This window comes from Arvicanthis niloticus, chromosome 24, assembly GCF_011762505.2.
Source record: "Arvicanthis niloticus isolate mArvNil1 chromosome 24, mArvNil1.pat.X, whole genome shotgun sequence".
Taxonomy (NCBI): domain Eukaryota; kingdom Metazoa; phylum Chordata; class Mammalia; order Rodentia; family Muridae; genus Arvicanthis; species Arvicanthis niloticus.
Window position 1 is genome coordinate 9,240,854 of NC_133432.1, and position 13,376 is coordinate 9,254,229.

Consider the following 13,376-nt stretch of genomic DNA (forward strand, 5'->3'; position numbering starts at 1 on the left):
CTATTGCTGGTATCAGAGCAACCTTCCCCTTCCACTGCTTGCCAGGAAGAGCATCCTTTTGAATGATTAGCGCTTGCTCACCCAGCCCCTTCATGTCAGAGCTCCATCTGACCTCCAACTTCTCAGCTTTGCACACAGGGCTCTGAGGAACCGTTGTTCACAGACTCTCCCGTCCTCGTGGGAGTTTTCTGTGGGAGATTCCGAGAAGTGAAATTGCTGGGTATAAATCAAATGTTTTCTGTTCTGGGATGTTTTCATAGCACACTATGGGACACAAATGTATATTGTCTCTGGCCTTAGGACAAAGGGTGGGGGGATTAAGATTAAGAAATCTTGCACTGGCCCTTTGCATAGCTCTGCCCCAACCCCTGGTTCCAGGTCCTTTCATTCATTTTATAAGCTCGCTGTCTCTCCAGATTGACTCCAGCAGAGGGAAAAGACATCAACTTCTCCTGTGTCATTCTTCAAACATTTAGGGGAAATTGATTTTCCACATGGGCTGTGGCCAAGAGACGGATGCGCTGGCCCAGAGTTCCCAAGATGGGCTGTTACCACAAGCACTTGCTATAACCAGACTGAGCCCAACTCAAGGGATGTCATTAGTGGGTCTAATTCCTTGTCAGGCCAAAATTGCTGATGGCCAAGAGTAGTCGTGATTGTAAAATAGGATTTCCTTCCTAATCTTTCATTTCTCTCTCTCTCTCTCTCTCTCTCTCTCTCTCTCTCTCTCTCTCTCCTCCTCCTCCTCCTCCTCCTCCTCCTCCTCCTCCTCCTTCTTCTTTTTCTTCTTCTTCTTTTCTTCTTCTTCCCCCCAAGATAGGGTTTCTCTATGTAGTCCTGGCTGTCCTACAACTCACTCTGTAGACCAGGGTGGCCTTGAAGTCAGAGATCCACCTGCCTCTGCCTCCTGAGTGCTGGGATTAAAAGTGTATGCAACCTTTGTTTGTATGTGTGGGTTTTTTTTTTTTTTTTTTTTATTGTTTTGGTTTTTTTGTTTATTTGGTTTTTTTTTTTTTTTAATATTACTTGAATGCTCTCTGGCCCATCCAAGTCAGTCTTTGGAAAGCCCCACCTCCTTCCCAATCTTTAAGAAAGGGAAGACCTGGTGGAACCTTGAAGCATCCGGATGGAGGAGGAACGGTTTTATTATCCAAGGAAGCAGAGACAGAGCTACTGAGGCTTGCTGCACACGACTGTTTTCTTTCTTCCTGTGGTGCTGGGGATTGAACCCAACTACCCAATGCATCTGCTACCATCTGCTCTGACCCCATTAAAAATGTCTTCTCCTGGCATCAGCTGGAACACTGATGAAGACAGACAGACAGACATGCAGGATCCAGGTAGCTTCGTTGATGATCAATGTTGAACGCACCTTAAGTTTGCATGTCTAGAGGTAAGGCACACGTGTAGGGCCGCTTGACTCGGAACTCAACAGTGGCATTGAGAACAGAGAATCTGTCTGTCCCAAAGCAGTTTTATTAGTTCTGGAGACTGAATCTCAATTACCTCTTACTCACTGAGTGACTTTGAAGAAATTACTTACCCTCTCTGTGCCCCCAGGGTCTTCACATGTGAAAAAGAGAGTGATATCGGTACACCCAGTCAGACCTGGAGACACAAGCCGGTCATCCCAGCCCAGGAAGTTGATGCTCAGATGTGAGTTCGAGAAGGCCCGTGGAACCTGGCAAGACTGTGTCTCAAAGTAAAAAGTGGAAGGAGGTATTTAGCAGCCATGCATGAAGCCCTGGGTCCAACCCCCAGGACTAAATGAACAAGAGAAAAAACAGTGCAGCAAGCTAAGAGGAGGGGCCAGCAGGATGGCTCAGCGGGGAAAGTACTAGCCACACATGCCTGAGGACCCAAGTTCAGATCCCCGACATCTGGAGTAACTTGGGCATGATGACATGCATCTGTGATCCCAGAGCCAGGGAGGAGAGACAAGAAGAAGCCAGGGACTTATCCCTGGTGCTAGTCTAGCTTCAGGCTCACTGAGCGTCCCAGTCTGGATAAAATAAAGGAAGGAAGAAGAAAAGAAAAAAGGAAGAAAGGAAGGAAGGAAGGAAGAAAGGAAGGAAGGAAGGAAGGAAAAAAGGGTGGGCTGGCCACTTTCTCAGATTAAGGACTAGAGAGAAATATTTTCAGTTTTATAAGCCATCCATTCTCTAGCCCACTATTTTTTAAAGACTTACAGGATTGGAGAGATGGCTCAGCAGTTAAAAGCACTGGCTGCTCTTCCAAAGGACCAGAGTTCAATCCCCAGCACCCACCTCAGACAGCTCACAACTGCCTATGATTCCAGTTGCTGGGAATCTGACACCTTCACACAGATGTAACAACAATGCATAGAAAAAGAAAAACTACTTGTTGTAAAAAGACGTAATTTCTTTTATTCTATGTGTTTGGGGGGGTATAATGTACACCATGTACTGTGCATGTCCAGCACCTTAGTTTCCAAACCCCTGGAATTAGAGTGGCAGGTTCTTGTGAGCTGCCTGCTGAGGGTGTTGGGACCTGAGTCCTTTATAAGAACAAGTGCTCTTAACCACTGAGCCGTCTCTCAGCCCCTCCAGCACACTGTTTTATCCTGCTGTAGTAACACGAAGCCAGCTTACTAGTTTGACTTTTTTATTTTTAATCAACGTCTGTTCATTTATTTACTTATTTTTGAGACAGGGCTTCATTATGTAGCCCACCCAGACTGACCTGGAACATTATTTTTCTTCTAGCCCCTCCCCCTCCGCTCCCCCCCCCCCCCTCGCCCCCCCCCCCCCCCCCCCCCCGTTTCCACAGTGATGGGATTACATGCCCGGTGATTTCCTGTTCCTCTTTGGACTCAGGACATTTGACCTCACCATAGGGCGAGGGTTTACTTGAACCCCACAACAGCTCTGTTCTTCACTTTGGAAGTCAGTCAGACAACAGATGACTCAGCCCCGTTGTCTTCTAAGACAAGCCGTTCAGGTGTATTTAAAGTCGGGCAGGGGGCTACAGAGATGGCTGTGTGGTTTGGAATCTGTACTTCTCTTACGAAGGACCCACGTTCAGTCCCCAGCACCCACCTTGGTGGGCTCACAACTTCCTGTAACGCCAGCTCCAGCTCCAGGAGACCCAGTGCCTCTGAGGTGCACATAGCCACACACAGACGGGTAACTAAAAACAAACAGATCCTTAAGGCAGGCTTGGTGCTTCAAGCCTTTAATCCCAGCACTTTGGAGGCAAAGGCAGGTGAATCTCTATGAGTTCACGGATAGTATGGTCAACATAGCAAGTTCCAGGTCATCCAGGGCTGCATAGAGAGACCTAGTTGCAACAATCAAACAAAAGTTTAAAGTCAGATACTGTCAATTTCCCATGGGCTTATCTGAGTGTGACCTTGTCTTTTTTCTTTTTCTTTCTTTCTTTCTTTCTTTTTTTTTCTTTTTTTTTTTTTTTTTTGGTTTTTCTAGACAGGGTTTCTCTGTGTAGCCCTGGCTGTCCTGGAACTCACTCTGTAGACCAGGCTGGCCTCGAACTCAGAAATCCGCCTGCCTCTGCCTCCCAAGTGCTGGGATTAAAGGCGTGCGCCACCACCGCCCGGCGTGACCCTGTCTTACAGCGAGAATCTGGAACCCACTGAAAATGGTGCCTAGGGAATTCTTTCATTTGTTTGTGAAAAGCTCTCAGGGAGCCTAGCCTAGCTTTAATACTGAATTCTGGGTTTACAGACCTGTCCCACACACCTGGGTTTTAGGCAGTGCTGGAGCATCGAACGCTGGGGGAGGGGTGAGGGGGGGAGTGCGCATGCTTGGCAAGGACGCCACCAGCTGAGCTTCACTCCTAGCAGGGCCGGGCTAAGCTCTAAGGCGGAGCTTAGTTGCTGTCAATGCTATTAGCCACGCCCTCGCCTCACCTGAACTTGGTTGCCCACCTTGGCTTCACCTCTGTCAGCAAGATGGAGGTAGGGCTCTGCGGCTGTCAGCAGGGGTTTTCCTGGCTCACTAGAGTCCACCGGTCTTGTTGATCAAAATGGGTCACGTATCCTCTGCAGACGCAAGGGCTGGTGAGGAGCTGCGACTGGCCAATCAAAAACATGTCTAGTCCGAGCCGGAGCCAGAGGTCTTGAATCACGTGAACTGGAAGGAGTGTTGAACCTCCTCACTGTTGCGGGAGGTGATGCTGAGACAGGCTATATTCACTCTCTCCAACCCTCAAGACCTTTTCCTGAGCAGCGGGCTCACCGATTCAGTTTATGTGTGTCGCCTTGTAGGAAGAGCCAGCCTTGTGAAGTCCGGAGCTCCTCCGACCTTCACTGTGACACTCACGGATGGTAAGAAGCCAACGCAAAACAACATGATAACACCCCTGAGGACACTTTACAACCTCCTGTCCCATCTCTCCAGTCTCAGAAAGAAGACGAAGAGTAGCTGGTCCAAGTAAGCCCTGGATTTTATTTCCTTCTTTCTCATTTTTTTTTCCCCTAAAAAGGATCCCATATATCCCACAGTGGCCTTGAATTTACTATGTAGCCCAGAATGGCCTTGAACTTGTGATTTCCTTCATTACCTCCCACGTGCAGGGATGGCATGTGGATACCATCATGTCTGGTTTATGCCATACTGGGAGAGAGCCCAGGACACCATGAATGCTAGAAAAACACTCAACCAAGTGTGCAACATCCTTCAGCTCAAGCCCTGGATTTCTGATCTCCATTATAGACTGTCTTCTGTCAGGCCTCCTGGCTGCGATGAACTGACCGTGTCAGCGGTGGCTTGGGGCTCGTCAGTGGCTAAGAAGACCCAGGTGGCTAGGGAACCAAAGAAATTTTTGCCGAGAGCAAACACAACCTTAAAAGCATGCTTAGGGTGGCCACATCTGGGTAAAGGTTTCTGGTTTTCATTAGGGTATCCACAATTTCCACATTCAGTCGCGCGCTACAGATGATCCAAGAGGGATAGATGGAGGCACATCCTGCCTCATCTAGCTGCGCTGCAGGTTTGTGGAAGTCACTCCATGACACCCGGTGACAGCACCCGCCAGCGATACAATCTCCAGAGCAGGTTTCATCATCGGTGACGCCTGACTCTGCTGTGAACTCAGCGGAAATGATGGAATAATAGCCGTAATTATTGTGATGAAGCACAGGTGTGCCCTTTCACGTTTACGAGGAAAACAGGTTCCCCGGAAAGTCGCTCTGCTGAAACCTGAGGAGGGCGCCTCCTTGCATTTCCCTCAGCTTCAGCCTTACCGACTGACCCGTCGACTTGCAAATGGAGAAAAGACTCGCATGAGGAAGCTGGATGGAGTGAACAGAGTCTGGGTTCGCTGAGTTTCTCACTGAGATGGCCTGACAAAAGCAACTTAAAGAAGGTAGAGCCTGTTCTGGCTCACAGCTTGAGGGGATACAGTCCATCATGGTGGGAAAGACGTGGCGACCGTGGGTCACGTGACATCCCCAGTCAGAAATCGGACAGAGATAATTGCGGGTGTTCAGCTCACTTTTCTCTTTTTAATTCTGTCCCACGATCCCAGTCTGTGGGAATGGGTTTTCTCTGTTAAGCCTTTTGGGAAACATCCACATGGACACACCCAGTGTTTCTATGGTGATGTTAACTCCAGTGAGGTTGGTGATGAAGACGACCCTCCGTGGTCAAAGCAAAAGGTCATCAGCCCCTAGCTTCTCTGCCTATGGACAGTGCTTGATGCTTGCATACGAGAACACATTTGTACAACGTTGGGGGATACAAGGAAGTTAATTATACTCGAAAACCACTGCAAAACTGTTTCAAGGAGCACAGTAAAACGGATTAGCAGTATGGTAACCACAGTACCCACTAACCAAGCTGCCTCTGGGTAGTGGGGTCATGATGGAACTTTCTCCAGTGTCTTTGAGGTTTTTTTTTTTTCTATATTTCCTAGTCTTTTTTTAATACAGCTTTTTTGTTTTGTTTTGTTGTTTTAAAATAGGGTTTCTTGGAGCTGGAGAGATGGCTCAGGAGTTAAGAACACTGAATATTCTTCTAGAGGTCCTGAGTTCAATTCCTAATAACCACACTCACAACCATATGTAATGGGATCTGAGTCCCTCTTCTGGTGTGCCTGAAGAGAGTGACAGTGTACTCACATAAAATAAATACATCTTGTACCCTTCCCCCAGCCGTGAGCAGGCCTGAGAGACCTTGCTTACCACAACAGACCAAGTGATAGGATCTAGGTGGAATTACCCACCTTAGCTGCACAGAACACAGAAGCAGAACTGCCCCTGGGCTTGCCTTGAGACATCTCCGGCTAGAACACCTATAGAGATTTATGGTGACCATTGTCTTCTTGTGCCTTATGGATGCTAATAGGGATTGAAGTCAGGTCGACAGGCCAGCAGTCTTGGCAGCAATCACCCTTAACCACTGAGCCATCTTGTCAGGCCCTGAAGGGACTCATCTACAGGTGGCCCTCGAGAGCTGGCTAACAAGGAGTCAACACACAGAATCCTTCCGCTTATGTCTGGGACACTGAAATTCTTCAGTCAGGCAATGACTCTTTGTAGAGAGGCCACTGAGCTGGGGACTGGGGAAGTAGCTCTGAGTGCTTGCCCAGTATGCCTTGACCCTGGGCTTGATCTCAGCACCACATATATGCAATGTGGGTACACCTGTAATCTTAGGGCATAGAAGAGAGAGGTAGGAGGGCTAGAGGTAGAACATGCAAAGGTCCTGGGGCAGATAAAGGGACTGTAAGGTGGGGGCTTCTGTGCAGGCAACTCAGTGTGCTTAGGTGGAGATTACAGCACTCAGGGGCAGGGTGGTGGGGGTTGGGGTGGGGAGGGCTGAGCCTTGCAAGCTGGGGCCAGGAACTCTGATTTCATGCTAAATTCAGTGTGAAGCCACTTGCCAGGGTGGGGGTGGGGGTGGGGGTGGGGGTCAGCTGTGAGACAGCATGATCTGATTTTAAGTTTATGTCTTTAAAAAAAGGCCACTCCGGCTGCTGGGCAGAGAATGGATGGTTAGGCTGCGGGGCCTGATCAATACACAAAAGCACTTAACACCAGGGCTGGCGTGAAGCGAGTGTCTTAATAAGTAGTAACTGTTTCTCATTATGACCTGTCATCCTTATTACCTCCCGTCTGCCTTTATCTGCTGAGAGAGCCCATTCTCGGTGCTCGGACATCTGGCTCCACGAGGCCTTGACTGAGCATTCCGACGGCCTTGGGGGGCGCGGGGGATCTGCTGTATTTGTTCTCTATGTAGTTTCTTTCACATCCCTGGAAAAGGGATGGGATAAAAGTCAGGTACGGGCTGGTGCCCACAGCCAGAAAGCATCCTGCTGTCAAACACACTCCTGAAGCCAGCCCTGTTCGGTCCTTCGGGTGAGAGGTGGTTATTGTGTAGCAAAGAGAAACCCCCGAGTCTTGATTAGAGGTTTCATTCTCCTCAGAAATATTGGCTCGGCACAGGCACCAGGGTGAAATCCGATGTATTTGGACATATTTTTCAATCTCTAGCTGGGTCTCGTGGTACAGACTCATAAGCCCCGCTAGCCTGCAGACAGAGGCGGGGAGAGTGCTAGTCACACTGCCTGAGGTAGTGAGTTCAAAGCTAGGCTGGACAACTTAGTGAGACCCTGTGTCGAATAAACAGTAAACAAATAAGTAAAGACTAAAGGCTGAAGCTGGGGAGCTGGCACAATGACTCGTCTAGCATGGGTGAGTCCCGAGTTCAATTCCCCAGGACTGCAGAAATGGATATAGACCTCTCCCTTCTGGTGACATCTTTTCTTCCGTCCTCAGAGATAATGACTTTCCCCTGAAACCTAACATCTTCCCTTCCCGAATGCAGCTCAGGGAGGCTCTGCGCTCCTGAGGACCACAGCCTGACGTCTACCACCTCTCTACTGTCTTCTGGGATCCATGGAGCTTTGCTGTTCAACGCAGTGTCCCTTTGTGTGTCCCGATTTGACTGTTTCGGGGTGTATCTCAGTTGCTAGAATGCTCATCTCGCACGCACGAGGTCTCCAATTTGTGCTGTGGAGGAGCGGGTGTGGTGCTGTGTGCTGGAAACCGCATGTGCCAGCCGTGTGCCATGTTGGTTGTGTCTTTACTCTGCAAATCTCCACAAACACGCCACTGTAGGTCACACTTTCCCATTTTACAGATGGGAAAATTAAGGACTGTAGTGAATTCACCTCCCCATGACCACAATGTTTAAAAAGGGGCAAAGCTGAGCCTTAAGCTTGAGGTAGCCCAATCTGTCTGTCTTGTTTAAACAAGTCTCACTCCGTAACTTAGGCTGACCTGGAACTCACTATTTAGCCCAGGCTAGCATAAAACGTGCAGGCGATTCTCCTGCCTCAGGGTCCCAAGTTCTAGGACTTAAAGGCATGAGCCACAACTTCCCAGCTGAAATCTATTTTGAAATAATGTAAATTCAATATATTATCTAATTTAATTCTATTTTTATACTAGGCACACCTCAAGTCCTCAAAGGCCACCCATGGCCTCCATGTTGGCAGCGGGAGGTGGGGGGTGGGGGGTGGGATTGTGTGAGTCACCAGACCACATTCTACTTACCTCACTAGGGGAGATAAGCAGAATTCATGTTGCTTTCCTTGTTTTGATACTTGCAGATGGAAGAAGTGGGTAGCTCTGAGTCTGAATCCACTATAGGTCTTACTTGCCGTGTGAGAGGGTTGCGCTGTTGGTATGTATGTGGCGTTAACACTTGTGGTGGGCTTCAACTGGAGCCAAACATATCACCAGCCCTCTTCTGGCCTCTGTGGATGCACACGCATGTGGCATGCACACGTATGCACATTAATCAACATTCTGAACGGGCCATGACCATTGAACTCAGGAACATACAGTGGCAGAGGTTAAACACAGGAGACCTTCACAAGGCTGAGCCTGTCAAAGTCACAGCAAGGATGGGGAGGCGGGGCTTGTAGGAGCCACTCCCTCCCGGAGATGGCTGATCAATAGCTGCTAGAAAAGAGGGAATGGCTTTCTTCTGTGGTGCAGGGAAGTTGAATACACTTCAGTAAATAAGCCTTCACCATGCTCATAAAGCAATCCTAATTAAGTGTACTGGGTTAAAGAAAAACAAGCAAACAAACCACGGCTGGTGTGGTAGCACACACCTTTAATCTCAGCACTGGGGAGGCAGAGGCAGGCGGATCTTTGTGAGTTCAAGGCCAGCCTGATCCACATACTAAGTTCTGGGCCAGCCAGCTCTGCATAGTAAGACAAACCAAACTGAGGCAACCAGCTACCCAACCAATCAACCAAAACAACAAACAAGCACAAAAATGGACCAAGAGACAAGAAAGGGTGAGGGGAACTTGTTGGAAAAACAGTTCAGTGGGAATAAGGGGGAGGATGAGAGAGAGCGAGAGCGAGAGAGAGAGAGAGAGAGAGAGAGAGAGAGAGAGAGTACAAATATGTAGAGATACATCAAACACACACACACACACACACACACACACACACACACACTTCAGAACCTGTACGGACTAAGCACTTATTGCCAGCCACCAGGCACCGAGTGGAGTGTTAATACACTTAGTAATTTCACTGATGAGGAAACTGAGTCAGAGCCAAGATCAGCCAAGGAGCGCGGCCATCTCAGGCTTGGTAAAGAATATCTGGGGACCTGCTTCTAGAGTTGTCTTTACCTTCCCATGATGGCCTCCTCTGCGCCCCCTGGGAAGGGCTGGGGAGGGCCCCCCCCCATTGTGTATGCGCACGCTCACACACACCTGTGGAGAGCAAGCCCCCTTCTCAGCTTTCTTCTCTGTTCCCAGAAAGACTTTTGACCCTGGCTTTTTGCATTCTTTTCTTTCGCCACCCATCCCGGGGCGCCGGCCCCTCTCGTGTGCCCACCCCTCCCCACCTCCCCACGCGCACCGCGGGGTCCATGGCCAGGCTGGAGACAAGGGCGTCTTTCTTCAAAGTGCTTTTGCTCTCCTCTCATAAATTCTCAGGCTCGGCTCGATTGGCTGCGAGGAAAGAGGGAGGTGGGGGGTTGCTTGGCTCCCCTGATACAAAGTGAGTTTGTGTGCTGTCTACCCACGTGAGGCCAATCACAGAGGCCTGAGCCCCTCGGGTCCCAAGGGACCAAGTGCCAGAGAGCCCAGTGTCTGCGGAGTCATCTATGGCAGGACAAAGGAAAGCAGATAGCCGGGAAGCCAGGACAAGGGAGCCCACCTCCCCAGGCCTCCAGCCCTGGGGCCTACGGGACATTTAACCCTTCTGCAACCCTGAGTTTCCAGCCAAGCCAGGGGCTCCAGATCGCCCCCCACCCCTCCCCGGTTCTTCTCCGAACCACTTCAAGAACCCACATTTTCCCACCGGGCCTTATTCCCAGTGTTTCCAATTTTTCGGCACTAAAATTAGTCCAACTGTGCCTTCTAATTCTGTAGACACAACCCAGCTTGTGCAAATGTCCCCTCTTCCATTTCTGGGTGGATTTTTGCATATTACAGACTGCCAACTCTGGCGGGTGTTCATGGCGGCGGTAGCGGCGGCGGCGGCGGTGGGGAGACAGAGCTTGAAAAACCCATCTCATTGCTTACTGCGCAATAAACGCAGTGGAGCTCAAAGTTCTGATGCAGGGACAGAGCTGTGCTCGCTGGTGGGGTGGGGGAGGGCGGAGTCAGGCAAGGTTGCTACAGATCCCCGGGACCAACATACTGCAAGAGCCTGAACCTGGTGGACCCAGGTCTTGCTGCAGGCAGGAACGTTTCCCGGGCTTTTCTCTGGGTGGAATTTTATTTCCTCTCTGCTTCAACCCTTCTCCTGAAGAAGACAAAATGTAAATTCTCATTTTATAGACGAGGAAACTCTGGCTCCTGAGAGTTTTAATGACCCGCCCAATGAAGCCACTAACAGGGACTGGGTTGACATTCGAACCCAGAGCCTTCTGACCATCGAGGCTAGGAAGTCTCGACTTGTATTATCTTCATAGGATACAAGGCAGTATTACAAAGATGGGTAAGCGTTTGCAACCTGTAACTCACTGTGAATGTTGGTGACCGGAGCTAGAAATGATCTCTGATGAAGTCTTAAGAGAGAGACTGATGATGAGTTCATGGACCAGAGGTGAAAACTAGAACATTCCCAGACAAAAGGCTGAGTGATTTTCACCTCTCTGCTCTTCACTGGCGCTCTTTCCCGTTGTCCTGCATGAAGCATCTGGACTTTTTGCCATTAGGAAAGAAGTGTAGGCCAGGGATCAGGGCTCCTTGGACAATGCTTGCCCATTATGTACAGAGAGCCCTGGATTCCAGCCTCAGCACCACAGAGCCCAAGCTCAGCTCTGTACTGTATACCTGTAATTCAGTACTCCGGAAATGGAGGCAGGAGGATCAGGAATTCAGTCATCGTCAGCTACACAGTGAGTTTGGGGCTAGCCTGGGCTATGGGAGATCCTGAGTTAAGGGCGAAAGAGGGAAATCGAGAAGGAGAGGGAGATGTACATTAAGCATGGTGCGTGGTGGTAAAGGCCTTAAATCCCAGCAAAGGGGGCTGAGACAGAGGGATTGCAAGTTTGAAGCTAGCCTGGTCTACTTTGACTTTGTCTCAAAATAAAAAAAAAAACAAGGACATAAATGAAGTGTGTGTGTGTATTTCTGTTGTGTGTGATATTATGTCTGGTGTGTGTGTGTGTGTGTACTGCATGTGCTATGTGTTGTATGTCATATGTATATCACATACACACACATGTCCTATGTGGTGTATGCTGTGTGTCATATGCTGCTTCTGTGCTTGTAGAAGCTGTACATGTGCCATGCATATGGAATGTTATGTGTGTTGTGTCTAATGTGTCATGTGTTGTGCATATGTTATGCATGCCGTATCACATGTATTGTCTTCTATATGTGGCATGCTTTACATATGTCATGTGTGTCATCTATGCTGTGCACGGCGTTCTGTATGCAATATGTGTTTTGCGAACGTATGGCACACTGTGTCTGGTATATATTATATGTTATGTGTGTTGCACATCTGTTATGTGTCTCGTATGTTATGCGTGTCATTGTGTGTGCTGTGCATATGGCATGTGGGTCATGTATGTGCCACGTATTGTGCTTCAGTGTGAGCGTGTGTGCTTTAAGACAAGAAGGAACAGAGCATTTGGCAAGGAAGGCTGAAGGAAGCTGGAATCTCAGTTATTTAAATCCTGACCATAACTGCAATTTGGGAGCTTCAAAGGCAACCGGGTCGGTCCTGTACTATCCAAAGCCAGCAGCCATCTGCCCCCTTCACCATCAAGCACAGCGATGGGACCCAGTCCTGTGGACCTTACCCTTGAGGGCGTGGCTTAGGGAAAAAGCCTTCCTGGGGAAGGTGGAAGTCTCCAGGGATCCAAACATCCTCAGTCTTCTCCTGAGCAGGGTGCTTCTGTTCAGCCATCCCAACTTTATCAAGAACCTCTGAGCAATTGGGGAGATGGGACAGAAAACTTCGGCATGCCACCGTCCCCCCAGACGAACCCCTAAACGCCTGGCAAGAGGCAGCCTCGCTGATTCCAGGCCTATATTTTTCATTTCTTGTTTTAACAGTCATAAACGCCTTCTGATGCCAAAGAAGAGCAAGCCTTAAATCCAGATAAAATAAAATTCCCAAACCCTGAAAACTACATCGAGATTTACAGGCCAATTTAAAAAAGAGAGTGCCTACATTGGCTCTGAGAAGGGCACATTCCACATAGCCCGGCTTGGGTGCAGCCCAAAGAGCAGCCTCCTAGGGAGGAGGTCCCGGGACATGCCGCTGAGGCTTCAAAACCCACAGTCCCTTGGCAGAGGGAACGCAGGCAGAGGCTGTCCACGGCTCAGGTTCTCAGGGGTCTCTCGCTTCCCAGAGCTCTAATCTGTTCCAGCTCTGCCTCTTGTCTCCCTTCCACCCCCAGCTGCTGCAGAAAACCACACTCAACCTCTCCGTGCTCCCAGCAGCCAAGTCTCCTCTGAGTAAACACAGAATGGAGGGGGGCCAGCTCGGTTCCATTCCCAGCACTGTGGGGTGGGTCCTTACTGGCCCGGTACCAAACCCAAGAACCAGGACTGGGGTGAATTTTGGGGTAACTGGGGCTTGCTGCACAGGGAGGGTCTCAATCTGCGAAATGGAGAGTCACGTGGTCTCATTGATGGCTTTGGGGGTGGCGGGGTGCTATTCCCTGCGATTTGGCCTGTGTTGGCAGGCATCTCTGCTTCTCCACTTTTTTGGCTCCACCACCCCCTTTCCCCCATCTCTGGGTCTTGGAGTTTGCCCTGAGTGGACAGTCAGGATGCTCTCTGCCCTCTGACCAAGGAAGGGCTAGATGAAAATAAGTCCACACCTTCTTCTCTCCTGGCTCCTTCTGGAGTGGCAGGGAGATGCCCCGCCCCTTTTGAAAAGGTCACAGCATCCAAGT

The 13,376-nt window shown here is 49.6% G+C and overlaps 1 long non-coding RNA gene across 1 annotated transcript; it reads left to right on the forward strand.

Moving 5' to 3' along the window:
- The first annotated feature begins 430 nt into the window (after positions 1–430).
- Positions 431–6,745, forward strand: LOC143437669 (uncharacterized). Its single transcript, XR_013107014.1, has 3 exons — positions 431–1,719; positions 4,247–4,412; positions 4,556–6,745. It is a non-coding gene; the product is annotated as an uncharacterized LOC143437669 (long non-coding RNA).
- Positions 6,746–13,376: the final 6,631 nt, after the last annotated feature.